Below are 4,285 nucleotides of genomic sequence, written 5' to 3' on the forward strand. Positions count from 1 at the left end.
AGGGAACACCACCCTCTGCCACACACCCAATAGTGAGCCACGAGGGAACACCACCCTCTGCCACACACCCAATAGTGAGCCAAGAGGGGCCAGTACCCTCTGCCACAGTGAGCCACGAGGGAGAAATACCCTCTGCCACAAACAGGGCAGGAGGCCCAGTAGTGAGCCACGAGGGGCCAGTACCCTCTGCCACAGTGAGCCACGAGGGAACAACACCCTCTGCCACACACCCAATAGTGAGCCACGAGGGGCCAGTACCCTCTGCCACAGTGAGCCACGAGGGAGAAATACCCTCTGCCACATACAGGGCAGGAGGCCCAACAGTGAGCTACGAGGGGCCAGTACCCTCTGCCACCCCAAGGGTAAGAATCCCAAGCAGAAAGCCAAAAGTGGGTCCCAGGGTAAAGCAACCTGGAGCCACGGCTGTGACAGAGACGGGAGAGAGAGAGTCGCCTCCGTGCTGCCCTCCCTGTATAGAAGAGAGAACACGGTCTCCGTGTGCACTCTACCTTCAGCATTCCCCTGTGGGAATAGCTGGACACCACTCGGGAGAGTTGCCCCAAAGGTGTCACCGGAGTAGGAGGCAGGTCCCAGTCTGGACCTGCCTCCTACTCCTGGGAAATTCTTGTCTTCTCCAGGCACCAGCAGGAGACGAGGCCGCAGCCCAATCCTGGCAGACCTCCACAGCCCCAGGACCCCCAGGCGAGCCCAGCAGCCTGCCAGCGTGAGTAACGCTGACCCCCTCACACCATGGAGCCTCCGACGCCAGACCCGCCTCCTCCAACTGTTTGGCCCCAGCCCCGAGGGCCACCACCCCAGGTCGAGGCCCCAGACAGGCGGGCCTCCCTGCACCACACCGACGAGACACTGAGCTAAGGGTCTACCCCAGGTCGAGGCCCTAGATAGGAGGGCCTCCCTGCAACTCACCGACGGACCGCACCCGGGTAGTGACCCCCCTGCGGGTAGTGTGTCGCCCGCCACGGGTAGAGTCCCCTGAGGTCCTCCCCCTCGACCAGAGTGACAGAGTGAATTAACCCAGGAAAAACGGGTAGATCAGTGACGCCCCCTTCGACCTAAATATACCCGAGAAAGAGGAACAGGAACAGTGACAGAGTGACATAGTGCGATCCAGAGGAAGTCAACAGATAAGTGTTAATTAATCCCAATAAACTCACATGCCCCTTAAAAGAAAGTAATTCAACAATAGTAAGTAAAGTGTTGTCCCCCTCCCAGAATATAGGAGTTTCCCCATCAGTGTGAACGGCAGTCGGGTGCGCGGGAAACCTGAAACCCCAAGGAGGGTGTCGCCGCGTCTAGTTAACCGAGTCGAGTGTCATGATCCGCACCCTGCCTTTCTTATAGTAATACTCCTCCCCTAGACCTTAACCTTGTGTATTCCTTTTACTACTGTGAGTTTATAGATATTTTGGGCTTTAATGAAAGACAACCACCCCCACTCATAGAACCACAAGCCATTGTTATATGTGATCATATTATGTGTTGAGTACAATGGTATCCCGTGTCATCCTAACGTAACTGTGTCTCTGTATCCTATATCCTAAATATCACTATGTATCATATTGTAACGGTTTTAGAATTAAGGTAATAGATGTGTTAAGGTATACTGCCTAGTTTTTATGTCCTGTTCCTTTGTTGGTGCTTTACTTCCGGTCCGGAAAGAGGACCCCGCTCAGTCGCTAGTGTTTTTAGGGCGAGGAGTCGACCTAAAAACACTCAGCATGACAAAGACCAAAGGAATTCGTTTCCTTAGAGACGTGTAAAGAAATGTTAACATTAGAGATAATACGGGTATTATTTTTATCTGTACAACTAGGGTTTTAGAATGGCATCGAGAGCCTCATGATCATATTTGAGAAATGGAATATTTCCCTGGTATGACTTCGTGTGATATCATTACTCATATTTAACTAGGTGATATGAGTCCGAAAGCTATTAAATCGTTTAAAAGAAAATTTTTTTTCTTTACACATTATCAATTATATACCGAGAAAGTAAAGAGCAATATTGAAATCAATAATTGATAAATATTACTTGGTTCCTCATATATTCAGATTTATGGTTCATGATGGGTCTAAAATAAAATCAGATTTTTGGAGGGTCTCCCTTAATTATTTTGTTAATGGAGCCTATATTAATTGGATTTTTTATTTTCGATGAGGAAAATTATATACCGGTATATATATATATATATATATATATATATATATATATATATATATATATATGAGTTGATTTCAAGGATATAAAGAAGTTTCAGATGTGAACTGGTTAGGACTGATTGCATCTGCTTTGGGGGTAGTTCAAAACTATTTAAGTAGAGAGATTGGTGCATAAATATATTTTGGGGCGACATTGCTAAATATGCAACTTCAACAAATGTATTCGAACTCTATTGGGTACATAAAATAATTGTTATGCTGAGTGTTTTTAGGTCGACTTCTCGTCCTAAAAACACTAGCGACTGAGCGGGGTGCTCTTTCCGGACCGGAAGTAAAGCACCCACAAAGGAATAGGACATAAAAACCAGGCAGTATACCTTAGCACATCTATTGCCTTAATTCTACACCGTTACAATACAACACAGAGTGATATTTGAGATACAGGAGATAGGGACACAGAGTTAGCCTTTGACACCACAATGCACAGTCACACTTAATACACGGTATAATGCATGTACACTAATGTTCTGAACTATATATATTGATACCCGTATTTCACCTTTAGGCAGAATAAAATGCCCACCTCCGGGCCTTCCGCCCCGCCACCCCCCACTCCACCACCGGGCCACCACCACCCCACCACCCGAGGAAGAGATAACGGGGAGGTTAATGACCCAGGGCAAAAGGGTCACCCAACCACCACTGACCTGTGCCCCTTCTCCCCGCAACTGCCCCAACGCCAGGTGAGCCTAGAGCCGCAACAACTTCAACGGCGGGTTGACCATCGACAGCAGTGGGGTGGGACTGATATAAAATCAGTCCCTAGTAGTATTGTGGTGACGACAACAGCTTCACCCCAGAAGGGCAGGAGGTCCCTTGGTGAGCCACGAGGTGTTCGCACCTCTGCCACAGAGCCACGAGGGAACACCACCCTCTGCCACAACTCTGGTGAGCCACGAGGGGCCAGTACCCTCTGCCACAGTGAGCCACGAGGGAGAAATACCCTCTGCCACTACCAGGACAGGAGGTCCTTTAGTGAACTGTGAGGGAGAAATACCCTCTATCACAAACAGGGCAGGAGCCCCAATAGTGAGCTATAAGGGACCAACACCCCTAGCCACCCCAAGGGTAAGAGCCCCTTGTATAAAGTCACAAGTGGGTCCCAGGGCCGATCGACCTGACGCCACGGCTGTGTCGGAGACAAGAGAGTCGCCTCTGTGCTACCCTCCCTGTGTAAGAAAGAGAACACTACCTCTGTGTGTCCTCTATCTTCAGCCAACTCCTGCAGGAGTAGCTGGACACCACCCGGGAGAGTTGACCCAAAGGTGTCCCCCGAGCAAAGACGAAGTCCCAGTCGGGACCTACCTCCCACTCCCGGGAGATTCTTGTCTCCCCCAGGCACCAGCAGGAGACGAGGCCGCAGGCCACACCTGACGGCGCGTCCCCTGACAGACCTCCACAGTCCCCGGACCCCCAGGCGAGCCCAGCAGCCTACCAACGCTGTCCTCCTCCTGCCTCAGAGCCTCCGACGCCAGACACGACTTCTCCACCTGTTTGGCTCCAGTCCCGAGGGCCACCACACCAGGCCGAGGCCCCACATAGGCGGGCCTCCCTGCACCAAGACGACGAGACCCTGAGAGGAGGGTCTACATCAGGTCGAGGCTCCACATAGGCAGGCCTCCCTGCACCGCGACGACAAGACCAGAGAGGAGGGTCTACATCAGGTCGAGACCCCAGGCAAGAGGGTCTCCCTGCAACGCCTCAGTGGATTGGACCCGGGTCGAGTCTCCCCCCAGTGGGTACGGTGATTCCTGCCACGGGTAGAGCCCCCGGAGGTCCCCTTAAGGTGACAGAGTGATATCGCCCCAGAAAAACGAGCAAGATCAGTGACATCCCCTCCTATATCCGAGAAAATGAAACAGGGACATTGATACAGTGACAGTGTGAATAAGAGGGATCCCACCTATAAGTGCCCATGATTACTTGCCCTTTATTAAAGACAATAATTCCGAAACCGTGAGTTTAGTGTTGTTCCCCCAGCCCAGAAGAGAGGAGTTCCCCCTTGCCAGTATATGCGCGGGCGAGTGTCCCCGCGCTGAGCCCAA

Source organism: Coenobita brevimanus, chromosome 38, assembly GCF_032717465.1.
Source record: "Coenobita brevimanus isolate Jiangsu-jjx chromosome 38, ASM3271746v2, whole genome shotgun sequence".
In the NCBI taxonomy this organism is placed as follows: Eukaryota; Metazoa; Arthropoda; class Malacostraca; order Decapoda; family Coenobitidae; genus Coenobita; species Coenobita brevimanus.